General features: G+C 44.4%; 1 protein-coding gene and 1 long non-coding RNA gene across 2 annotated transcripts in view; one reads left to right on the plus strand and one right to left on the minus strand.

Moving 5' to 3' along the window:
* Positions 1–26606, plus strand: part of RARB (retinoic acid receptor beta) — a 436317-nt gene that overhangs the window by 165689 nt on the left and 244022 nt on the right. The gene's annotated exons all lie outside the window — the stretch shown is intronic.
* Positions 1079–20966, minus strand: LOC127482848 (uncharacterized). The gene is made up of 3 exons (XR_007908705.2): positions 20774–20966; positions 11257–11317; positions 1079–1150 (listed from the first exon to the last, which is right to left on the minus strand). It is a non-coding gene; the product is annotated as an uncharacterized lncRNA (long non-coding RNA).

Below are 26606 nucleotides of genomic sequence, written 5' to 3' on the forward strand. Positions count from 1 at the left end.
TCTGGTATGTGCCTGGGTTGTGTCCTGACTCTGCTCTGATTCTAGCTTCCTGCAGTGCATACCCAGGGAGGCAGCATGTGATGACTCATGTATCTGAGTCCCTGCCACTGATGTGGGAGACTCGGACTGAATTCTCAGCTCTGGGCTTGGGCCAGGCCAGCTGTTTCAGGCATTTGGGAAGTGCACACGAGATGGAAACTGATTGATGTGTTTGTGAGTGTGTGTGTGCACACACGAATGCATGTGTGTCTCTCAAGTCAATAAGAACAGAATATTTTGAAAGGAAAATTTTCCAAAATTGCATTCCTCAGAATCCAGTTCCTTAAAATAAATGCATTCTTTCATTTGGGAATTACTGGACTAAACAGCCACTGTCCTTTTTAGTGTATGTTTTGTCTTTCTTAGAGGTACATGGTCTGCTACTCTTCAAATCTGTGTTTGTGCAATTCCAAAAGGATACCAGGGCCATAAATACTTACGGAATAATAATTATTTGCTCCTTTGTGGCAAAGTTTAATATCTATTTTTCATTTTATTTGTTTATAAGGAGAAGGGAAAATGATTGATTGATTGATTTCCCTTTCACCGGATTATTCTCCAAATTCCTGCAATAGCCAGTGCTGGGCCAAGCCAAATACAGGAGCTGGGAACTCACTCTGGGCCTCCCAGTATTTGAGTCATCACCTGCTGTCCCCCCGGGCATGCATCGGCAGGAATCTGCAGTCAGGAGTGGAGGGGGGCTTGAACTCAGGGGCCTCAACTATGAGATGCAGATGTCGCCAGCAAGGATTTAACTGCTGCTCCAAATGCACACCCCAGAACTGCTGTTACGGATGATAAATTGTATAAGAAAGGGGTGCATGGGAAAAGGTAAGGAGACAGAACTTCAGAAATCGGGGGATCCAAGCAGACAGAAAAACAGACAATAGGAAAGAAACGTTTGAGTTTCATGCATCCCATGACACTCTGTAAGTGTATGGTTTCACATAGAGAATGAAGAAAGTGTATGTTGCACATGGTATTAGCTCAGAATCAGGAGCTTAACAATAGGTTCTACAAATTTCCTCTAACCTGGCTTACTTTTCTAAGCTGATTATCCAATGGGTGATGAGTTCAATGTCTTCTTTCAGAAAACCATTTCTGAAATGAGCTGTAAAAGTTAAAAAAAAAAAGTTATAGGGGCCAGCATTGTGGTATAACCAGTAAATCCACCACCTGTGACACCAGCATCCCATGTGGGCACCAGTTCACATCCCGGCCGCTCCACTTCTGATCCTGCTAATGGCCAGGAACACAGCAGTAAATGACCCAAGTGCTTGGGCCCTGGTACCCACATAGGAGACCAAGTAGCAGCTCCCTACTGCTAGCTTCAGCCTGCCCTAGCCCAGGCCATTGCAGCCATTTAGGGAATGAACCAGTGAATGAAAGGTATCTTTTTGTGTCTCTCCCTCCCTCCCTTTCTCTCTGGAACTTTGCCTTTCAAATAAATAAATCTTCTTTTAAAGAAGTGACGTTGATGGAAAACATTGAGTTATTTCAAGAATAGAGTCAAATAACATGTATGAAAAGACTTAGTACTGTGTGAAAAAAAGTTATGTTTATTTTTATCATAACCCCTGAAAGTCATTTTTAAAGATTTATTTTTTTATGTATTATTTATTTGAAAATCAGAGTTACAGAGAGACAGGAAAAGACAGAAAAGGGAAAGAGAGGCTTTCCGTCTGCTGGTTCACTCCCCAAATGACCTCAAAGACCAGGGCTGGGACAGTCCAAAGCCAGGAGCTTCGTACGGGTCTCCCACATGGTTGACAGGGACCCAAATCCTTGGGCCATCTTCTGCTGCTGCTTTCCCAGGGTCATTCACAGGGAGCTGGGTGGGAAGTGGACCAGCTGGGACTCAAATCAGCGTTCATATGAGATGCTGTATCACATCACGGGGCCCACCCCTGAGTCTTAGTTGAAGTTTCTTTTTTTTTTTTTTTTTTGAAGGAAAGAGTTTATTGGGGGAAACCCGACAGACTGGAGGGAAAGGGCGAATAAGGAAAAGAGGGAGGGGAGTGTAAGAGAGAGAGAGAGAGAGAGACAGAGGTCAGGAGACGGAGAGGAAGAGAGAGCCACGTGTTCAGGAACAGGTCCTTTTGAAACTTTGCCAGGGGGCAGGCAGGGAAGCAGGGGCAGCGAATCCCATTAGGATGGGGGTGGGGCTGACACCAGTGGTTGGGCCATGTGGCCACCTGGCTTCCAGCAATGGCAGTGGGAGCTAGAGCCTAGGATGGTGTCAGGGTGTAGATCACACCATAGATTAAGACTGTGCCATTTTACTAACATTCCCTACTTTTGTTTTTTATAAAGCAGGAGTTGTATAGGATTACATTAATCCCAAAAGTCCAGGAGGGGTAGAGGAACGATGATCTGTCTTTAGAGCTACTTCTGCTGACATGGGGCAATGAGGTACTCTTCGCTGGCATGGGGTGATGTCCCAAGCTGCTGTCTCCTGACTGGGGAGCCGAGTATATCCCTGTAGCAGCATTTGGTTGTCCACCTGGTTGCTGAAGGCCTTCGTTCATTCCATTATCAACTCCTGTAAACACTTAAGCAGACATGGTAGTATAAAAGGGTGAGAATAGCAACCAATGATCCTGAGTGGCATTAACCAGTTAATGAGAGGATTTCATAGAGGAGAGGAAATGAGGGGGTTCTATGGACCCTTGTGAAGACTGATGGATGTGGTGTAAAGCTGAGCCCAACCAAGACTGGGAGAAAGGCCACTCAACATATGCAGGTAGAGGGGTCTGTCTGTAGAGAAATTCTGAGCAATCATACAACATTGAGTTGAAGTTTCATGCTACCAGATCAAGAATAATTGAGTTTCAAGATTTATCTTTTGCTTTTGTTTGAAAGGCAGAGTGACAGACGGAGAGAGTGAAGGAGCAATATGAGAGAGATCTTCTATCCACTGGTTATACTCCCTAAAGATCTGCAGAAGCCATGCCTGGGCCAGGCCAAAGCCAGGAGCCCAGAACTGCATCCTGGTCTCCCACGTGGAGGGCAGGGGCCCAAGCACTTGACATCTTCCACTGCCTTCCCAGGCACATTAACAGGGAGCTAGATCAGAAGTGGAGCAGCTAAGACTGGAACCTGTGCTCTGACGTGGGATGCCATTGTAACACGCAGTGGCTTTACCTACTGTACCCCAACACCAGCCCCAAGAATGATGAACTTCTAAACACTGTTAGTATCTGATATGTTGGCAAGTGGTTGGGTCAAGCCATGAAAATGAAATAACTTCTCAGGAGGCATGTGTTTGTAATGATCTCTGAGGCAAAGTAGCCAACTGAATCAGGACTGGTCCTACCATCCATGTATCTATCAGAAGTGTTAAGTTTAATATCTGTTGACAAATTTTAACACTGAAATAAGCAAACACATGATTTTTTCTTTTGATGGAATTTGAGAGTTAAAAGGTGAAAACCCTCAAGCCATAAACATTACACAGCTTGACAAACTCCTCGTTCTGGAACTACTTTGTGAAAACAACTTTGGTCCCGAAAGTGTTAATGCAATTTGATAAAAATCAGCTTTTGCTTGGGGTGTCTTTTGAAGCTAGTGTAACTCCTAGTCATTCTATATGACTATAAAAGCTTTGTGGAATCAAATCCTAATCCCAACATGTTTTTCTTGTTCATTTAAACCTTTTATATACATATGGGAGCCAGAGAGAGCTTAAGCTTAAATTGTCATTCTCATGCATGCTCCCTGAAAGGTATTTGGCATGTTTGTATTCGCAAGTTGAAGTACACATTTGTGTTCTTAAGTCTTTTCTTTCCTTTCGCTCTGTGTTTGTGTTTTGTATGGGTTTGGTTTGGCTTGGTTTATAAATATGGACTATCTTATAATGGGAGGACGGGCAGGCGTGCTAGCGTTTGAATTGTTTGCTAACCACCTCATGCATGGCATCGGAGAATGTTCATTCTGTAAGTTAGTCCTTGACTCAAGCTCCCAAAGGACAAAAGTGTTCTCTACGCAAACTCCATTACCTCAGCCACCACCAGCCCAGCCCCGAGAAGTACACAAAGCCCAAATAAAACTAAGTTAGCAAAGCTGTCCAGGGCTGTGAGAGTCAGACTTAACTCTGCAGACTTTCTGCTTTTGTTTTTGTCATGAAAAAGAAGCACCTGTGGCTGCTAGGTGGAATTCATAGCTCTGTATTACCCCTACGACTCTTAAGCCCAATAGTCATTCCAAGGAAAGATGGGGTTTAATCATAAGAAATTCATCTAAAAATTAAATTTAAATGAACTCAGGAAAAGAAGAGAAAATCCATACAGTGCAGCTAGAATGTGAAGGAAATAAGGATTTGTTCTCAGGAGGTGATGACTTTTGCTGCCAAGAAACATTTCCAAAAGTACTTGTTTCACACAACCACTGTTTAGTCAGCTCAGGATTCTGCGAGTCTGTAGCTGGCAGTTGGTCCTCTTACTGGTTCCTCTGCTCTGCTCTGCGCTGGGGGTGACTGATCTCAGCTGGGTTCACTCGTGGGTCTGTGGCGAGGTGGCTTAGTTGTGCACTGTCTGCTCCAGGGTGGCCAAGGCAAGGAGACTGGAGTCTCTGTCCATGTGGTTCTCAGCCCCGTCCTTACTCACATACAACTTCCATAATGTTTCCATTTATTTGGAATCCATTTGTTTGTAATTTTCTTAATGTGAATCATATTAGAGCATCCTGGTGACAACATCTTCTAACTTGGTTGGCGGGACTTTTCTCGAGACAAGGAGTAGAGAGAAAACCAAGATTCCTCCCGAGTTACTTTCAGTAACCTTTAGAGTTATTGTATTTATGTTTTTCATGGCATCAGCCCTAAATGCTTCCAGGAAGGAGCCACAGTCCAAACAAAACTAATTAATTAATTAGATGGTTAAATGATTAAAAATGGATGGCTAAATGAATTAGCATTTTTATTGAATTTATTGTTTTATATTTTACTTCCCATTTCCTGTGTGTCTCAGATGAGCTCACCAGTCCCTGGCTCTTTGCTGCTAGCAACTTTGTCCTGTGGTTAAAGTGGGACACCACTTCCAAACTGCAGCTGCTGCAGAGTGGGGTTTACTTGTCCCTCACCAATTAATCAGGAAGCTCCAAGTGACTGATGGCTGCCTCCATCAACACAGGATGTTTTGACACAGCTGTTTGGATGAGGCTGTTTGAGGCCCCCTACAGGGCTCAGTGGCATTTGGGAGCAGGGCACAGCCCCAAGGGTCAAGGTTTGAAAGCAGCCTCTTGTCTCTCATCAAACAGTAAATGTTCAAATGAGTATCAGGGGCCCCTACTCTGTGCCTGCCCCCCCAAAAGAAGACAATGGTGACCAAGTGAAGCCAGCTCTGCTCTCATTGGACACTGCTGTGAAGCTGAAGAGAGAATTGCTGGTTAGTAGAGAAAACACTGGGAGTAGATACTGGAGGAGAGGGAAGAGGTTTTAAACGTGTGGTTGTTGAGAGTGTAGGAGCAGGTAGTCCAGGAAACTATTCGAGATTACCAGATGGTGACATTGATGCTGTGAGGCTACCATGCAGTGTCTACCTGGAGGGCTCAGCTGCCCAAGCCTAAGAAATTGCATAGATTTGTCCAAGGCTTCGTACATACTTGTTGGCTCTGAAGAAACTACAAGGATGCATGAAAATTTAAAGTATGGGCAAGGGAGTTCTGAACTGATGAGATATGGAATGCAGGCTTCGTAGTACAACTGAAAAATGGGTTAGACTTCTCATCCTCATTGGCAGACAAGACCAGAGATCTTGAGCTTGTGACAAGAATGGAATTGGCAGTCTTGAGCTATGCTCTGTACCATCTAAGGTAGTCTGATATCACCACTCCTGGAAATGATACTGGATGGTAATGCTTTAAGAAAATTAGCAGTCATATGTAGCACAGTTAGAAATGGTAGATTAAGTTGTATTTTCTCTATCTCATGACTGTGACTTTGTTATGAAGTTCAACCTGTTCAAATTTACTTTTCCAAACTCATTGACAGGGGCATTTAAGTTATCAGCCAAGTGAGGCTGGAGAGAAATGACAGTAAGAGAAACTTCAGGTTTAGACATTTTGTAAAATCAGCAAAATGCCTAAAAGCCTATTTAAATCCATAACTGTTTTCAGGATTTGTATCTGATGAAGAAGGGAATCAATGTGTCATGTGGAAGAGTTAATATAGTCACAAATCCAATCGTTCATACTTGCTCGTGCATTGCTTGCAAGACATATGGCAAATCCAACCACTGAAGATAGGATGATCTGGTAGGAGGACTTCCCACCTGAGAATAAGGTAGAAGTACTTGTAGCACTGGGGATGAGGCAGGAGTATTTCCAGCAGCGATGATAGTATAGGAGTATTTCTAGTACTGGGGATTAGGAAGGAGTACTTCTCCAGCATTACGAGATAAGGTACTTCAACCACTGGGGTAATGTAGGAGTGCTCCCAACACTGGAGATAAGGTGGAGTACTTCTAGCACTAGGAGATAAGGTGGGAGTATTCCCAGCATTGGAGGATAAGGTAAAATTACCTGCAGTATCAATATGGAAGACTCTACCTTATCTGTCCTCACTACTGTCAACTAGTCTAGAATCCTTGAGGGAACGACTTTCTGATCTGTCTTGCCAGGATCATTGCAAACTCTCTGACTTGAGTTTCCAACGTGATTCTAATCTTGGGTGATGAACCTGATCATCAATCATGATCCTCAGAAGATTTATGGGCTGAAAGACCACATTTGGACAGTCACATGATACCAGCAGGCTATGAAATCCAACACATATTCTGAAGTTTCAATCTTGCCCTTGGAGTTTTGATAAATTTATATAGACTCTCTTAGCCTCAGTTTCCTCATAAGAGAAATAGTGTTGATCAAGTAGCGATTTGACAGGCTGCCATTATGGCACAGTAGGTTAAGCCACAGCCTAGGATGCTGGCATCGCATTTGAGCACCTGTTCAGCTCCTGGCTACTCCACTTCCCATAGCCTCCCTGCTAATGTGCCTGAGAAAGCAGTGGAAGATGGCCCAAGTGCGTGGGCACCTGCCACCCATATGGAAGACCCAGAAAGAGTATTGAACTCCTAGTTTTTGCCTGGCCCAGCCCCAGCCATTGCAGCCATTTGGGGAATGAACCAGCAGATGAAAAATCTCTCTGTAACTCTGCCTTTCAAATAAATAAATAAATCTTAAAAAAAAGTTTTGATATAGACAAGAGACAAAACATTTTTTTATAAAAACATGTTAAATCCTGTCTAAATGTTTCTGCATAGAATTTTCTGCTAACTTTGTGACATTGTTGGTTAAAACGAACTGGGATATGTCCTTCTACATACAGCTACACTGCATACAGATAGCCATGTGTCATCATTCCCATGTTGTTTCTGATTTTCTTTTTTACATCTTCTGCTTTCCTTGTGGGGAAGAAAAAAGTGGCTGCATTTGTATTTGTTTGGATATACCAAACAGGATCATAAAAATATATTCCTTTGCTAGTGTGTTTATATTACCAACCCACATAAAAATACATATTTTAAACTCTAAGATGAACTAGCAAATTAAATATTTTATATTTCATTCTCTTAGGTGACAATTTATTTTGATTTTCACTAAAATATTTTCAATAATAGTTTATAGTGAGAACAATGTGGCAGGGAGCTCTGTGATACTGTCAGCCCCACCACTTTCTTATTGGTTTTGGACTTAGTAACTTCTTTGCAGGAATCCTTTAAGCTGCTTGGCCATTTGAAATGGAGAAGTAGAATTAAAACTAGATAATACAGTTTGTAAATCTGCCAGTGGGTGTAAGTAACAGACAGGATTTTACACTAAATTGAAAGCAAATGAACAAATAGGAATAATAATCTGCAATTCCTTGGATTGTGGAAGTTGCTACCACAAATAACACAAGACTTACAGGTAAAGTAAGAACAAGAGAATTAGTGTTATACATTAGTAAATGTTAAATGCTAATAAAGCTTAAAGTTGCTCCTTTAAAGGTTAAAAATAAATATAAATAGGGATTCTACCTTTTTTCTGGAATTTCAGCATGTTATTAATTTCCTAACTTCAAATCTGGCCAGAGGGCATGCTCAGTACTGCTGGCGAGTTTACTCTCGGGGTTTCCGATTTAGTCATTTGGGGGGAGGACTCAAGGATTTGCATTTTAACAAGCTTCCAGGTGCTGCCGACACTGCTCACCTTAGGGACCACACTTGGAGAAATGCGGTAATGAATCATCTTGATGACTCCCTGGGTTGGACACCCTCCCAGATCTTTGTTTTATGTAACACAGACATGATGTTCCCTTGTATTCTGGTCTCTATTACCCATTCATGGCTTAGCTGTCTCCATCATCCATTGCACATTATTTATCCCCAGTGGAGACGGAAAAGACCCAGTGGCGAGGGGAAGGATGGTGCATCCTCTCTGTGACCACAGCTGACGGTTTGCACTACCTGGTGAATTCATGGCCTCAGCATGTTTCCCCAGGGTGAATTGATTGCTTTGCTTTTCCTTTTCCTCTGCATAAAGCCATGCAGATCTGTCCCTTCTGTGTGAACAAGACCTTGCTGCCAGCACTTTCCGACAGTGGCCAGCAAGGGCTGCTGTCCGAGGTTGATAGTGTTGTCAGGAATTCCAGGGTGGGGTATTGTCACTTGAGTTGGGAAATGCTAACTGAGGTCAAGTCTAGTTCAGCTTCCTACCTCCAGAATTATGGCAGGACGTAAGTTTGGCCTGCGTGAGATGAATAGGTCAGCAGAAACATATTCTTGTCTTCCTAATAGCACATATCTCTATTTTTAAGCCTTAAGTCAGAACATATTTTTTCCGCTATTTGAGATCCAGCAATTCATGTTCTCAAATTAGGTGTTTTAAAATCAAAGACACAGACAATAAGCCAAGAAAATTCTAAGCCTACCCCTCGAAAAATTTCCAAGCCAAAGTTGTACATGAAAAAGTTATTATGTGTTTTGTGTTGGAGATGGAAAATCATTGTTTTGGTTGACTATTACTGAGTAGCAAAATTACCCAAGAATTTAGTGGATTACACTACCATTTTATGTCTTTGTTCATGATTCTGCAATTTGTACAGTTCTTTGTAGGACTGCTGTATGTGGGGTCAGCTAAGGTGGCTCGTATGAGGCAGGAAAATCCCTTCCACTGATGAGATGATGCTGGAGCTGATGGGAGGCATCTCTGTTCCTCTTCCTGGTCCACATACTGCATGGCCAGTTTGGGCTCTTACAAGGAGCTGGTGCTGAGTGAGCAGGACACCTTACACGGCACCTGGTTTCACCCAGCACGCCAAAGCACAATCTATTTCCACGAGAATGAAGTTTGAAATTGGCATAGCATTGCTTCCATTAGATTCTGATGATTAAAATGAGTGTTAGGCCCAGACCACACTTGACTGGGCGGGGGGGGGGGCCTACCCAAGACCGGGAACTTCCAGAAGCATGCATCTTTGGCTCCCACCAAAACGACAGCCTGCCACAGTCGTGATGATGTGTGGCACTCTCTACTCCCTGGCCTTTCAAAGCTCTTCGCATTCCATAGCACAATCAGGCCATATCAGCATAAACAGAGGCAAGTTGTTAATCTCAGGATGGACAATAGTGCTTCCCAGAGAGGGAGCAGTGGCTTTGACTTCAGCCGAGAGACAATTGCCAGAGTGCAAGGCCGTGCATCTGCCGAGCAGGCATCTCTGCTTCACTTCCTGCCCGAACCTGCCTCTAGTTACACTCTCTCCTGCTGCCTTTTGTCTCCATAGCACTCACCACTGCCTGATGCTTTATTAAGTAGCTGTTTACTTGGTTATTGTCTATTTCCCCCAGTCACGTGTAAAACTCCCAGGGGAAGGCATTGTGTCTCCTTTGCTCCCCACTGGATACCCAGCACCTAGAGTGGTTCCTGGCACATAGAAGTCTCCATGTAAGTATTTCCTGAATGAGTGAATATATAAATTCCACATTTCAGGGCATGCACACAACTCCAAAGTAGGTTGCTGTGAATCCAGGACAATGACTGGGATTTGTCTCTTCCCCCAAAGAGGCTGGGCTGCGTGGCCCCTGGCTATGCCTGGTGTGTACCTTCTGCCAGTTCCCATGGTGTCATTGTGCGGAGGTGTCAGTGGACATCAATCACGGGTTGAGAGGGTTTTTCTGTGGAGTGTCCAGTTCCTTTATTTGGCCAATTGGGCTTTGTGCTCCCATTTCCCGACACAAGGGTAGAAGAAATGTGAACCTGGTTTTATCTAATGCCTTAGTTTAAGGAACAAGCCTCTGGTGCAAGGCCATGTTATTTCCAATTAAAACTTGGCTGTCCTCATCCTTGCTAAAACTGGTTAGTGAGCTATTTATTCCTAAATACAGGCTTAACCAGATAGTCTTTCATTGTGTTCCCTTTCACTAGGATATGAACAGAGGCTAGCTGGCTTTCTTTTCTTTTCTTCTTTGGCTTTCCACTAATCTATGTTTTTCTTTAATTCTTTGTGTTTCTTCCTGGTGGTGTTGGTTAGGAATCTCATCGGGGGCTCCTCCTTCTGTCCATTTGCTCATGTGATTATTTATCGATCACAGGAAAACAAATTGCATTTCCTTAGTGAATTCTATGTGCTTGCATCTGATTTCGTCACAGGTTGCCTGTGTCTGTCCTTTCTGGGGCCTCGTCTTTGAATGCCACCTGTTTCTTATCCTTTAAGGAATTTTTATCTGAAACCTGCCCATGCTGGCTCTGCTGAAAGCGATCCTCAGTGCTGTGGGTTTCAACCATTTTACCAGTCCTCCAGACCTTTGTATGTTTTCTAGTGAGGTGAACACATTGCTTGGAAAAAGCATTTTCAGTGTTTCCTTTGGATAGTGCCCTGATTTTCCTCCATGTCTTGTTCTCCTTTGTTTCATGCCTCTCTTCACCCCCGCTCATGCTCTGCTTGCTTTACTGGAGTCCAGCTATGCTACCCACAGGAGCCTCTGCCCAGTTAGCCTGCAGGAAGAGAGAATCAGGCCAGTAATGTTTTTCCAAAGCACCAATGTGAATGTTGTTTCTGCCCACAATGACCTGCACCGCGTTCTTTAAATATGCTAGAGCTGCCTCGTAGACTTGTGGGGCATTTCAGACCCCATGCCTACAGCTGCTAGAACACAATGTGAGTTTTAAGTCCAAGTAAAATACCAACAATGATCTATGTAATCTGCTCCCTGACTGCAAACACCACTCCAAGCTGCTTACCCGGAATCAGCTGTGCGTGGGTGAATCCAGGGTTCTGTGCTGAAATGGTCCAGCTGTGCTCCTGAAAGTGAACCAAGGCAGGGCGTTGGGCATGGCAGGACTTCAGGATAAGACTGAGAACCCCACTTCCCTTGGAAGCCACCCCAGCTTCCTGTCTCACCTTCTCCATATGAATCCCCATCTTTTCTGACCTGAACTTGTCCCTTGACTCTCTAAACCAAGACAGAAAAACTGTGTCAGGTTGTCCTGGGTTTGTCACCCAACTCGAGGCCCCTGGTAATGGAAGTCTACTGGAGCTGGTTTGGAAACCACTTGTTGGGGGTGGAACAGTGGGTTCAGCTGCCATCTGCAATGCCAGGATCCCATGTGGGCACCAATTTGAGTCCTGGTGCTCCACTTCTGATCCAGCTTCCCACTAACGTGCCTTGGAAAGCATTGGAAGATGGCCCAAGTCCTTGGGCTCCTGCACCCTTGTGGGAGACCCGGATGGAGTTCCAGGCTCCAGGTTTCAGTCTGTCCCAACCTGGCCAATGCAGCCATTTGGGGTGTGAATCACAGATGCAAAATCTTTCTCACTGTGTCTTTCCTTCTCTCACTGTAATTCTACCTTTCAAATAAATAATAAATCTTTTTTAAAAAATTATGTGTTTTCTTTGTCAAGCAAGTCTGTTTTTAGCATTGCTCATCAGATTTTTGTGGGTTTAACCTGCCCCACAATGTAAGGACATTTTCCTTGTCTATTCTTCTACCCATATACAGTTCTGTAACTAATACCCTTATTGCTCCTTTTCTCAAAACTGGCCCGTGGGATGTCAGCAAGACAAAATTATCAGGCAGCTCTGAATAGTTCTCACTATGACCTTACCAATCCTCCTCTCCCATCCTTTACTGTATCCATCTCAGGAATCCATAAAAATTGCTCATTGCTATTTCCTTGTTGGGCTATGTGTATAGTGGGAAGAGACCTGAATTCTTGACGTGTATCTGCAGTGAATGAACTGTGCTGCCCTTGGACCTTGACTTTCTAAGGCTCATTTTTTCCTCATTGGTGTAATAGGAGCAGCCAAGCCTAGTCTGCCTATTGTGGAATTGCTGCACAGCTAGGTGGGAAGATTAAGCTTTCATCTACTCAAGCACTGATAGCCACCACCTCATACACCGAGTGACATGTGGACACTTAGGATACACAAATAAAGTGAGCCCCTTTTCTGCCTTCTGGACATGAAATCACCCTCCATGTCATCCTCAACACAAAGCTGCCTTTACTATAATTCTCAGAGCCATGATAGTGTGCCACCCCTGGCTTGGATTGTGGTTGTCTCATTCACCTCTTTCACTGATACTCTGTGATGACAAACTTGACCTTAGCAGGCAAAAAACTTGGCTCTGTATTCCTGCCATACCTTATTGGCAGCCCAGAGAGGGTCTCTTGAATTAATTGCATATCACTATACCATAGAGTTGCCCCGTGGTAGAGTCAATGGAAACTTGCTTAAACTAATTTATGAATAAATCACAAGTGACTGAATCAACAATGAGATTCTACACTGGACCATTTAAGATTGTTTCCTGAGCTTGGTAGTAGCAATGGAGATTCCTGTGAAAAATCTCTTCCTTTTTGTTTTACCTATTTTATTTGATGCTCACTTTTCACTAGAAACTGATTATCTTAAAGTTGTTAAACTAAACTATAAGATTGCTATCCTTTTGGGGGAAAACTGCTACTGAGAGTTGATTTATTTCAGGTTAATTCAGTCATGTTTGTGAAAAAACACAGAACCCAAAATTCAGATTATTCTTTGCCTTTCTGAGAACTCTTAACATTGAAGGCTTGGCCATAGTAGCTGGCTATTTCCATGCTTTTTATCTTAAGATCGACTGATTGATTTAAAAAGCAGCACAACCAAGAGAGAGGGAGAGCAGAAAGAGAAAGAGAGGAAGTGTGAGGGACGAGGAGAGGGAAATCTGCCATCCTCTGCTTCACTCACCACATAACTGCAGCCTGGCTACAGCCAGCATCCCAGAATTCCATCCAGATCTCCCATGTGGGTAGAAGACACGCAAGTACTTGGGCCGTCATCTGGTGCCTTCCCAAATGTCATCATTTAGCAGGAAGCTGGGTTGGAAGCAGAGCAACCAGAACTAGGACTACCCCTCAGTGTGGTATGCATGTGCCCTAAGCAATGTCACTGTGCCATAATGCCTGTCCCTCCACCCTTTTTAATCTCTATATTTCCTCCTTCGGCAATGTAATAAAGGAGGCCCAGAGAGTTGCTAGAGAGAGGATTAGTGGCCTTTGACCCAGTTGCAACAACAGGCCTACCTATGGCAGGCAAAAGTTTGACCTAGAGGTGAAGAGACCCACATTCCATATCAGAATACCTGGGTTCTAATTCCAGCTCCAGTTCCTGACTCCATCTCCCTGCTAACACTGGAGAGCAGCATTAATGACTCAAGTAGTTGGATTCCTGCCACCCATGTGAGAGACCCATATTGAGTTCCCAGCACCTGGCTTTGGCCCACCTCCCAATGCAGGCATTGGGAAAGTAAACCTACAGGTAGGAGCTCCATCTGACTAGCCATCCCTCTCTCTGACTTTCAAATCAAAAAGTAAATGAGGGGTCAGCCTTGTGCCTCCACCTGCAATGCTAGCATCCTATCTGGGTGCCAGTTCAAGACCTGGCTGCTCCACTTCTGATCCAGCTCCCTGCTAATGCACCTGGGAAAGCAGCAGAAGATGGCCCAAGTCTTTGGGCCCCTGCACCCATGTGAGAGACCCAGAAGCAGCTCTGGGCTCCAGGCTTTGGCCTGGCCCAGCCCAGGCCTTTGTTACCATTTGGAGAGTAAACCAGTGGATAGGATAGAAGATTGCTCGCTCGCTTGCTCTCTCTCTCTCATTCATCTGTGTCTCTGTAACTCTGCCTTTCAATAAATAAAAATCTTTGAAGACAAAAAAGCAAATGAATAAAACAATAAGCCGAGCCTTCAAGCCACTCTACACCATCATCTTAAACTGTCTGTGGCATTCCATTAGGACCTGAACATATAAAATGCTCTAGAGAGAGTTAAGAGATTTGTGAACCCCATAAAATAAAATCCAGTATATCATGACTGTATGCTTATGCATTTTTCTGGAAAGCGCATTCTGTAACTTTCATCAGATTAACAAAGGGATCCATGACATTTTCCCATCCCTGCCCCCACCGAAGAAGTTGAGGGTGTTCGGTTGAAAGATTCTGGTCTACTTGGAGAATACAATTTCTTAGGATTTGCATATTTTCTTGTTCCCAGAACTGTCCTGTAGCAATAATAAAAATGTAACCCTCCAAACTGCCTGGCGGTAAACTTCACATTAGACAAGTCTGTTGTGGAACGCATGGAGCTTTCTCAGGCTTTTGCATTGAATAATCAGGAAAATCCGTGTAACTTTTGCATGCTTCTGAAGACAGTAATCGGGAAAATCCTCGAGGAGACTGTGGTTTGAAGGATGCTAAATCAGGTTGTGAGCGTGTGTGCCCTGATGGGTTGTTTTTCCTCTCTGGAATTTCCTTCTGGGGGTGGTCTGTTGTTCTCATTTCCAAAACTTGTATCAACATCCTCTTGGACCCACAAATGTAAGCTCCTCATTTATTTTATTTTATGTTATTTTGGACAAAGGGGAAAAGGAACTTTCTTAAGTCCTGGAAAGCCTTCCCATGGTGTAAGCAAACCAGATTATTATTACTGCTTGCACGCTGTGGAACTGGAGGCTGAATTTGCTGATCTCCCCTCAGTGCTGGCCTCTCAGGCACTCTGTAGACCAAACTCTGCATCCCCTTTACCTAGATGCTAAATACTCCAACTATTTTGCTTTGCTTTCCTTGGGTTTGATTTGGGGTGGGGTGGGGGAGCTGGTAATAAGATTGTATATGCCCAAGGGACAGGAGGCAATCATTTTCAAAAGTGCCTGTGTTTTGCAGCTTTCCAGCTACTGAAAGATCCTCCCTAGGACTATTGAGTTTCTTAAAGTGTGACAAGGGGACTTGTGAACCATACACTTTCATTTGCAGTGTCTTTGTTCTCCTTCTTTCCAGCATAGCACAGCACAGCAGCCATGATCCTACACTCTGGATTCAGACTGCTGGGTTTGAATTACAGCTGAGCCATTTAACAAGGTTCTGGGATCCCTGTGTCTGTCTAGATACTAAAGAGGCTGTTACAGTTTATCTCAAAGGGTCACAGGAAAATTAAGGAAGTTAATACTTGTGAAGCTCATAGGATTGTGCCTGCTACATGTGTCTTTTTTTTATTTTTTTTTTTTATTTGACAGGTAGAGTTATAGACAGTGAGAGAGAGACAGAGAGAAAGGTCTTCCTTCCGTTGGTTCATTCCCCTAATGACCGCTACGGCCAGCGCTGCGCAGATCCAAAGCCAGGAGCCAGGTGCTTCCTCCCAGTCTCCCATGCGGGTGCAGGGACCCAAGCACCTGGGCCATCCTCCGCTGCCCTCCCGGGCCACAGCAGAGAGCTGGACTGGAAGAGGAGCAACCAGGACTAGTACCCGGCACCCCAACCAGAACTAGAACCCGGTGTGCTGGCACCGCAGGCGGAGGATTAGCCAAGTGAGCCACGGTGCCGGCCACACCTGTGTCTTTTGAAAATGTCTGATTATAGAGGGTAATAGTGGAGGTTGGTGTGGGATTAATCCAGCAAGAGTCAAAATGAGGTTCCTGATTACCATCATTGGGCCAGTTGTGGTTGAATTTTGGGAGTGATTTGGGGAGTCTGTTTTGTTTTAAAGATTTATTCATTTTTTTAAAACTCCATGTTATACACAGAAATAAGGAGACAGAGAAAGAGAGACATCTTCCATCCTCTGGTTCACTCCCCAAATGGCAGCAACAGCTGGGGCTGGGCCAGGCCAAATCCAGAGACCAGGAGCTTCTTCCAGATCTCCCACATGGGTGCAGGACCCAAGCACTTGGGCCATGTTCCATTGTTTCCCAGGTGCATTAGTAGGGAGCGGGACAGGAAGTGGAGCAGCCAGGTCTGGAGCAGTGTGCGTATGGGATGCCAGCATCATAGGTGGCCACTCTACCTACTACGCCAGAACACCAGCCCTGATTTTTGCTATTTTTGTTTTCAGTCTTTTCCATCTATCTCCTCTTCTCTCCTTTCTCTTCCTCCTCTTTCTTTTTCCTCTTCCTGTTCCTCTTTTTAAAATTTATTGGAGAAGCAGAGGTAGTGACTGCATCCCCATTGGCTGGTTCAATCCCCAAATGCCAGGAGCTGAGAACTCAATCCAGGTCTCCCACATGGGTGGCAGGGACCCAACTACTTGAGCCATCACAGTTGCCTTCCAGGGTCTGCATCAGCAGAAAGCTGAAATGGGGAGCAGAGCTGAGACATGAACCTAGGCACGCAGATATGGGGTGCGGGTAACCCAGGCAGTGTCTTAACCACTAGACCCATCTCCCACCCTCACCCATCTCCTCTGAGAGCAGGATTTTCCTTGCCTGGCCTCCTGTGCTCCCACAGCTTTCAGATCTGAAATGTTCCAGAGGAATCCTGTATTTTAACCCCTTTGTCACACAATGAGGCATTTCCATCAAAGCCACTTAGCTGCTGCTTGACAGAAAGTTCTCTGGTTACAGGGTTTTTGTGTGGTTGGTTTTTTTGTCTCTTCCCCACCTGTGTTTGATTTCTACTCCTAACCTCTGAGCCTGATGTGACTTTTCTAAAATTCTCATCATTCCATAGAGGGTGTCCACAAATACGTTTTCAAAAGAGCCGTTTTTAAGTTACTGTGATGTTCATGATTAAATACAACCCTATGAAAACAAACTTGAAAATGGCCTGTGGACATTGTGAGTGCAGCACTTTTAACAACCTCACAATTAGCTAAAACAGCTTTAATGGAAGAATCACAAAATGCAGTTCAGTCATGAAGATTGTATCTAAGGCCCGTGGAATACACTCGGCCCAAAACACAGGTAATAATTTTATTTGCCTTGTGATTACTTCTCTTATTTTTGATGGGATGTACTTATAATAGACTTAAACGTTCAACAGGAATTCAGAAAAAGAATCTTTGTAACTGTTCCATAGAAAATGACCAATATCATTCTTAAGAATTTCTTTTTCAAGGAAAAACTCCCCAATTTCCCAAGTTAATAAAAGGGAGTTCTAGTCCATGTTGTTGACTGGAAGGTCTGTATTTGAATAACATTTATCTTGATCCCATATGGTTTGAAGCATAATAAATGCTTTATCTCCAGCAACTTTGGTGTTTTGACAGAGTCATTCAGGATTTTTCAAAAAGAAATATTTATGGAATTTTGGAACCTCCTGGCCCAGTCTCTCTATCTTTTGGGTGAGAAACTTGAAACCTGCAGAACTAGAGTGCACAGCTAAGTGAAAGCAGAGCACCAAAGTTGATTTCCAAGGAAACTGTAGGAGGGGAAGAGGGAACTAAATGTGGCTTTTGACATTCTTTCCAAGTTTTCTTTACAATAAATAGTGTTTTACCAGTAGTCTATTTTCAAAAAAAAAAAAAAAAAACTAGTTTGATAATTTGCATTACAGAGAAAATGGAAGTGGAGTTTGGATTTGTGTTTAAGATTGATTGTTTGGGAAGGTGGAGAGACAGAGAGAACTTCCATATACACTGTTTAATCTCCCAGATGGGCTGGGTCAGGCTGGAGACAGGAGCTGGGAACTCCATCCATGCCTGCCCATGGGTGGCAGGGGCTCCTTGAGCCGTCGTCTAGTACTTCCCAGGTGCATTAGCAGGGAACCGAATTGGAAGTGGAGGAGCCAGGACTTGAACCAGTGCTCTGAAAAGGAATGCCAGTGCTTGGATTTCATGGCAAATGTTAAGGAGTAAGAAAAGGATCAGAATCACTACTGTGAACCATGTACAGGTCTTGGTGATCGTAAAAACGATGTATACTGGGGAGGAGTTTGAAAGAATGTCTTCATTTGGCCTAAGCAGTATTTTTTGCAGGCACAACAAAGGATACAAAATTGTGTGGAATACAATTTTTAGACTTTATAGGAAGAAAGATGAGAGTATATTAAAAACTTAATAGGGTGAAAAGTTTTCACTAGGGAGGTACCAGCAAGGTGTTTGTAGGGGATCCTAGAAGGGATGTGGGCTGTTAGATGGTCAGATGATGCTCCTTAATACAATCAGTGGTTCCCAAATGCTTAGCTCTGAATCTTACCTTAGAAACCTGGCCTGACTTGCAAATCCAGCTACCAACCAGGCACCCCCACCTAAGCATGGAGAAAGCTCAATTCCCTACTTTGCCCCTGAAAATCTCCTCTCCAACTTCCCTCGTCTTGGCTGATGACAGTGCCATCCGTCCAGCTCGAGGCCACACCTCGACATCATTCCCGTCTCTTGTCTCTCTTGCCCATGGCACATCTGATGTGTGAGTGAGTCTTATTTATTCCACCTTCTGTCTGCGTCTGACAACCTCACTGCTATCGCCTTTGTCCAAGGCCCCATTGTTTCTCGCCTGGGTGACCGAGTCTGCCTCCCATCAGAGTCCTCACCTCCACCCTGTCCATACCTGGTGACTTTTTTGCAGCCCAAGGCAGATGACATCACTTGCTCCTAGAATTCTCTGTTGGCTCCTCATCCCTCTCACAGTGCCACATGATCAGCAGTGGCTCTCACCCTCATCCCCTTCTCGTTCCTTCCTGGACTTGGTTCCAGCCACATTGCCTCTTGTATGCCTGGCAGACAACCACATCAGAGCCCTTGCACTGCCTTCCCCCATGTCTGGAATGTGGCTCACCCCATCAATTTGTTCAAGTCTTCGTCATAATAGGTCCCATCCTGACTATTCTACTTAAAACAACATTCTTCCTCCCAGGACTGCTTATCCTCATAGGGTTTTTTTGAAGATTTATTTATTTATTTGAGAGGAAGAGACAGAGAGAGAGAGATCTTCCATCTGCTGGTTCACTCCCCAAAGGCCACAATGACCGGGCTGCACCAGGCTGAAGCCAGGAGCTTTATTTGGGTCTCCCACATGGGTGCAGGGGCCCAAGGACTTGGGCCATCTTCTGTTTCTTTCCCAGGTGCTTTAGCAGGAATGTGGATCAGAAGTGGAGCAGCCAGGACTCACGCTGGCACCTGTGTGAGATGCTAGCACCACAGGCGGTGGCACAAGGCTGACCCCTCATGCACTTTTTGATCTGAGAGTCAGAGAGATGGACAGACAGATGGAGCTTCCACCTGCAGTGGCTTAACCTGCTACATCACAATGCCCGTCACAGGTTAAAAACAAACAAACCAAAAAACACACTGTATTTTAACTTACTAAGTAATTTACGCATTGTATATTTTATCTATTACATGATATATTGTGCCATTGATCTATATTCTGATAGTAGAATAGAAGTGCCAAGCGGGCAGGATCCTTGTTTGTTTTCCTCACTGCTATGTTCCAAGAACACGGAACAGTATCTGACATGTGGTGGGCATTAAGTATGTATCTGTCAATGAATGAATGGGCAAGTGGGCTCAATGGGGAAAAGAGGTGGTGACTCATGCACCCTCCCCTAACCCCTGTGACCCCTCCTTCCAGAAGAATGCACACTTGCAAGGTTACACCAAAGGCTACCTTCGCTTCCAGGAAGAACACCTGAACCTTGAAACTCATCTGTAAATCCAAGATCAAGAACTTGTGTCCTAGACAAAAAGAGTAACATAAACTAAAACTCATAGGCAGGAAGGTAGGGCATGTGTTGGAGGCTCAGCAGGAAGCTCTAGCTTGAGTATGGAATGAGACAGGAGGAATGGAAGGTGGGTTTGGACGTACTGTACAGGGCTCTGCCTGCCAGGGTAAAGGGTCTCTTTGCTGGGTGTGGAAGGTGATAGGAGCCATCAGGAGCCCTTCTAGAATTGTGTCCTATGTTGCCCATTCTGTCTGCATTTGTTTCTGAAAAAAGTGAAACTCGTAAAATTTCTGCAAGATTCTTATAAGCTATTTCTTACTGTAAAAGATACAGACGAGTCCTGTGTCATTATGACAGTTAAGTGAGTGCATACTCCTGTTGAAGCCACTTTAGCTTGCCAGCTTCCGTGATACGTCTGAGGCTGTGTCTCAGCTGTACCACTGGCCTGTCATCTGCATTGTTAGTATCATTTGGCACAATGAGATTTAAGTTTTCAGTTTGGTGTTGTCCATCTCGGGCTGTGTTTTAATAGTTATTTTTGGAATATCTGGAAGAAGTTTCCTGTTCTTCAAAGGCCCTAAAAATGTGTCTGAATGTGACAGTATATGAAATGAGAACATCTGGGCTTCTAAATCCTTGCCTAGTATGTCCCATGCACTTTAAGAGGGTAAATAAGCCATTGAAAGGATAAATAATCCATCCGTGTTTTCTGCATCCCAAATTCAAAATATGTCCTATGACCCAGTTACAATTGCTCTGTAATAACCCCAAAACTTAAAGACATCAAACAACCTCTCACTGATTCTGTGAGTTAGGAGTACAGACACGACACAATAGGAATGACTTACCTCTGCTCCACAGTGTCTAGACTTTGAGCTAAAAATGGCAACTTGGAGGTGGAGATTGAAATCACATGGAAGATTATTCACGTATGTGCCTGACACCTGAGCGAGGGGTGCCCTACAAGCTAAGGTTGTGGATTCAAGGGCCTCCCTTGGCACATGGTTTGGGCATCCTCACAACACAGAGACTCTGGGGTGTTCAGGTGGCAGTGTGGAAGCAGCATAGCTTTCTGTGACATAACCATGGAAATGCCATGGCAACACTTCTGCCTTACCATTCAAGAGGGAACACAGATCCCATCTCTCCATGGAAAGAGCATCAAGGAACAGTGTGGCCATTATTTCAGAGCCAGATAGACTCAGTCCCACCTGCTGGTTCACTCCCCAGATGCCTGCAATATGCAGGGTTGGGCTGGGCGTAGCCCAAGCCAGGAGCCAAGAATTAAGTCAAGGTCGGCCATGCGGGTGGTGAATCCATTTACTTGAGCCATCACCTATTCCCAGGGCCCACACTGGGAGAAACCTAGTCAGTAGCCACAGCTGAGTATCAAGTTACCCTTTTCAGTTCAAACCTGGATATTCTAGTATGGAATGTGGGCCTCTTAACTGGCATCTTAACCACCAGTTAAGCTGTAGCAAAGTAGGCTAAGCCTCTGCCTGCAGCACCGACATCCCATCTGGGCACCAGTTTGAATCCCAGCTGCTCCTCTTCCCACCTAGCTCTTGTTTATGGCCTAGGAAAGCAGTAGAAAATGACCCAAGTGCTTGGGTCTCTGCACCCATGTGGGAGACCTGGAAAAAGCTCCTGGCTTCAGATTGGTGCAGCTTTAGCTGTTGCGGCCATTTGGGGAGTGAACCAGCGGATGGAAGACCTCTCTCTGTCTCTCCCTCTCTTGATCTTTAACTCTGCCTCTCAAATAAATAAAATCTTAAATGAAACTATTATAAATCACATGTATATGCATCCTTACAGAGACTACGGAGAGATTCCTTCCTACAGACTTTGTCCGGTAGCTGGGAGCCACAGCTAGGCTCATTTCTTTTCAAGACCATTGTTGTATTAAGGACAGTGCTAAGGCTTCACATACACTTTCCTCAGGTTTTTTTCCAATCTTGTTATGTGGGTGTTACTTGTATTTTACAAGTGAGAAGTGGTAGCTCGAAGAAATTAAGAAATAGGCCACATTTGCAAGACTAAAATGTAGCAGGTCTATTACTCATTATTTTCTTGTCCCCTGCTCCCCTGCCACACATGCACACTGTAACATGATTCTTGGCCTTTGTCCTCTGAATATTACTATTTGTTAAGAAAATAGTAAGTGAGAAACATATGTTACATGATGTCTGCAGAATTAAGTGCTAAGTGTTTGAAATGAGCAATCAATAGAAACAACCCATGTTTTGAAGGGTTTTAGAATCTATGTAGATGGCATTAAGATTCCTAGAAAACTGGCAGAACCAGAACTTTGAAAACGAGGGAGGGAGAAGTTTGATAAGTAAACATAAAGGAAATAATTTACAGGGCCCAATTGTTTACAGCTAACAGTTCCTAAGTATCAGTCAGAGTGGGCGTTTGGTGGCCTCCTCTTGGGATGCCCACAGCCCATATGAAGTGTGCCTGGGTTCAAATCCCTGCTCCACTGCTGATCTCAGCTTCCTGCCTGCACACACCCTGGAGGGCAACCGATGCTGAGTCAAACCCTTGAGTCCCTGACACCCACGTGGGAGACAGGATGCAGTTCTAAGCTACTGGCTTCAGCCTGACCCAGCCCTGGCTGTTGTGGACATCTGGGGAGTGAAATAGCAGGGGGAAGCTCTCTGTCTCACCCTCCCCTTCTGTCTCCATCTTGCTTCCCTAATTAATTAGCTAATTGATAAATTGATTTGTTTTTTAGTGGTCACTCTATCTGGAGTTCACAAGTCATTAGGTTGTCAATGCTCCACTGTGAAACTAGAAAATGGTAAAAAAAAAATTATGGTAAACCTAAGTGTTTTATAGACCTATGTCTTCAACATGAAAGACTTCTCTATTCCAAGATATTCCCAGCATTTTTGGAGAGAAGGAGGCCTAACAAGCTTTGCTTTTATGAAATGGTGATGGCAGTAAATAATAATTGTTATTCTTTTTTTAATGTACTTCCTTGGTAAAATGGATGTTGGCAAGCTATAGGAGATTCTAAATTTATTTATTCATTTGCTTTTGTAATCATGCCATGATGTATGAAGGTCTGGGAATGTCTTTACTAGGCACTTGTACTTTTCTCCTGCATCTTAAACTAAAGAATGCCTTAAACAGTGCAACAGGTAATGAAAGCTCTGCCACTTAATTTGAAAAAAAAAAAAAAGTATTGTTCACTCATGTGTCACGGTTAGAATCTGTCTTATGTAGACTACACTCACACATACGAAGACAAGTTCAGAGACAGCCAGTGGAATGTGTTATTTAAATTGCGCACACACACACACACACACACACTTTGGTTTAACTGAGGACCACCAATGTATCCACACACAAATTGCTTATAAGGACTCGTCCATGCGTTCACTGAAAAGTCGCATCATCACCAGGCATTCCTGGGTCTGCTTTGCATCCGCAGCAGCTGACACATAGACCCGACCTTGGTAGGTTAATTCATTTTCCCTTTCTAATTGCAAGTAGATTTCCAGGTGTGTTCATTACATTTCAGATGAACCCTGCCTCGTGTTACCTAGTGCTGGCCCAAGGGTCAACCTGAGGGACTCATTGCTCCACTTCTCTCCCTATCTTCTGATACTCACCTGCAAGTCCTGACCCATTATCTGAACCCCGTTGAGAGACTCCCTACTGCAGATGCACCTGTCCACAGGCGGGGTAGTGAGGTTACAGGCTAGGAAGTTGACACACGTTGCTGTTCTAAGCTCTTGAAAACACATTACATGTATGTGAAAAAGTTAAATAACTGAAATACTAGTGACGTTTTGTGAACTAGACGTAAAATCCCTGATTATACATGTTTTCAAAGGTGGGCTCAGTTGAGAACACAATTTTTCAATACATAGCAGCTCCTTTTATGTCTTCTGATTGTTTTTTAAAGATTTGTCTGTTTATTTGAAGGGTAGAAATAGAGAAAGAGAGAATCTTCCATTTTGCTAGTTCACTCCCCAGATGGCTGCAACAGGAGCTTCTTCCAAGTCTCCCACGTAAGTGCAGGGGCCCAAGGCCTTGAGCCATCTTCTGCTGCTCTCCCAGGCACATTAGTAGGAAGCAGGATCAGAAGCGGAGCAGCCAGGACTCCAACCGGTGCCCATGGGGGATGCCAGCACTGCAGGTGGAAGCTTCACCTTTTACACGACAGTGCCAGCCCCTACCTCTTCTGATTTTGATGAGCACTTAAGAGGTTCTTGCAGAGAATGGAGAAACATGGCATAGAATGATGCACTGAGAGTGTGTATCCCTTTAACAGCAGTGAGTATTTCTAAATGCTTATTTTGTATGAGACTCTGTTAGGGATCAGCATACTAGGAATGTACCATTAATTCTGCGTCATAGCCACTCACATTCTGCCAAAAGACAGAAATGGTCATCCACTCTACAGATTTTTGGTGAATGATTGTCGTGTGCCTGACTGTGTGGGTGCCTAAGTCTAACCCCAGAAAGTGGTGCTCTGTGTTGCTCCCACGATGAAGGGGGATTTGGTGGTATTTCCTGGAATTTGTTTTGGTGATTCCGTTCCCCTCTGTGTTCCTATTTCCATAAGAAATGTTATCACATTGGCACAAGTGAACAGGCGCAAAAATGTTTATGTCTACATTGTAAAACTTGCAAGTTGGGAACTGTCTAAATGTTTATCTTTTAGCAGAACTGGGTGAAAAGGTATATGGCAAAACAAAACACACACACGCCTACTGTATATACACAGGTCTAGAACAACACAGCTATGTCTCTGGGGAAGAACAGGGACTGGAATATGGTTAAAGGGGCACTTTATCTGTAATCCTGTTTTTAAATTTTTTTTAACTTGAGGGGCAGAGATAGAAACAGAGACAAGGGAGAGCTTCCCTCTACTGATTCTTTCCCCCCCAAATGCCCTCAATGGCCAGGTGGGCCAGGCAGGAAATCAGGGGCCTGGAACCCTGTCTGAGTCTCCCAAGTGGGTAACAGGTGCCCAAGTCTGTGAGCCATCGACTGCTGTCCCCAGGATACGTTAGCAGGAAGCTGGGTCAGAAGCAGAGGACAGGTGCTCCAGTATGGGAGCCTGGTGTCTCAAGCAGCAGCTTAAGCAATGCTCCACATTTCCCACCTCTGTAATCCTCTTCGTAATAAGGAGATTGTGGGGTGGGCACCGTGGCACAGTGGGTTAAGTCGCACTTGGGATGCCCACGTCCCTTTCCATTTTGCCTGATTAAGATACTGGCTCCTCCGCTTCCAGTCCAACTTCCTGCTAATGTGCCTGAGAGGCAGTGGATGTGGCTGAAGTACTTGAATCCCTGTGACCTTCATAGCAGAGTTTCTGGCTCCTGCATTAGGCATAGCCCAGCCCTGGCTGCTTCAGGCATTTTGGGAGTGAACCAGTGGATAAAAGATTTCTCTCTTCCCCCATCAGAGAAATAATATCTCTTTAAAAATAAGAATAAATGAAATGCCTTACAATTAATAAGTTAGTCATCAGAATATACTAACACAAAAATTAGTGTTAGAATAAATGTATACATTGCAAGCTGAAGAAATTTCATAATTAGTTCCTTGAGGGTATTAAGGTGCTTATGGAAGTACCTAAAGGGAGAGTGAGGGGTATAGCATTGTGGTGTAGCAGGTAAGCCACCACCTGTGACACCAGTATCCCATATGGGCACTGGTTTGAGATGCAGCTGTTCTACTTCTGATCCAGCTCCCTGATAATGAGCCTTGGAAAAGCAAAAAAAAAAAAAAAAAAAAAAAAGGTGGTCCAAGTGCCTGGGCCCCTGCACCCACATGGGACACCCAGAAGAAGCTCCTGACTTCAGTCTGGCCCAGTCCTGGCAGTCGCGGCCCTTTGTGGAGTAACCCAGCAGATGGAAGGTCTCTCTGTCTGTCTGCTCCCTCTCTCTCTCTCTGCAATTCTTTTAAATTAATAAAATAAACCTTAAAAAAAAAAAAAAGGAAAAGTGAGGAACCATAGAAATCTACGTTGGGCTTTGAAATCTAAGTAGGAGTTTTCAGCTTACCTAAAACAGGAGGAGTTGGAGAAATAGGCAGGAAGACCAGCATGTGTCTAAGACAGGGTAGAATGCCTTGTTACTGTACCATGGCCTGTGTGGAGGTGGGGGGCCTGTGGGAGGCATTGACAGAGCCTGGCCATAAGCCTTGGACAGCAGGCAGGCGCTGAAGCCAGGAGAGCCTTAGGAGACAACCGGAGAAGGAAGAGTACATTGTATAGCAGTTTGACATTAGTTTCCTGTGGCTGCCTTGACAAAGCACCCCAAACATCATGGCATAAAATAAATGTCTAGAGACCAGAAGTCCGAGATCCAGCAGGGCTGCCCTCACTGTGGAGTTCCTAGAGGGCACCCTTGCTTGCCTCTTCCATGCATTGCCTGGCTGTGGCTGCAAACCCGTTTCCACGTGGCCCTCCCCTCTTCATCCCCAAGTGTCCGCTGAAAGGACACTGACCATTGGACTTCAGGCACTCTTGGATGACCTGGGGTGATCGCACCAGGAGATATTTAACTTAATCACATCTGCACTCTTTTTCCAAATAAGGTCACAACCACCTACTTCACATCCACAGATTCGGGAGTTGAGGAGGGGAGGGTGGGGCACCATTCAGACCTCGCCAGTGGGGGCAGAGTACATCACAAGGTAATATTAGCAGATTTTATT

Source organism: Oryctolagus cuniculus, chromosome 4 (assembly GCF_964237555.1).
Source record: "Oryctolagus cuniculus chromosome 4, mOryCun1.1, whole genome shotgun sequence".
Taxonomy (NCBI): domain Eukaryota; kingdom Metazoa; phylum Chordata; class Mammalia; order Lagomorpha; family Leporidae; genus Oryctolagus; species Oryctolagus cuniculus.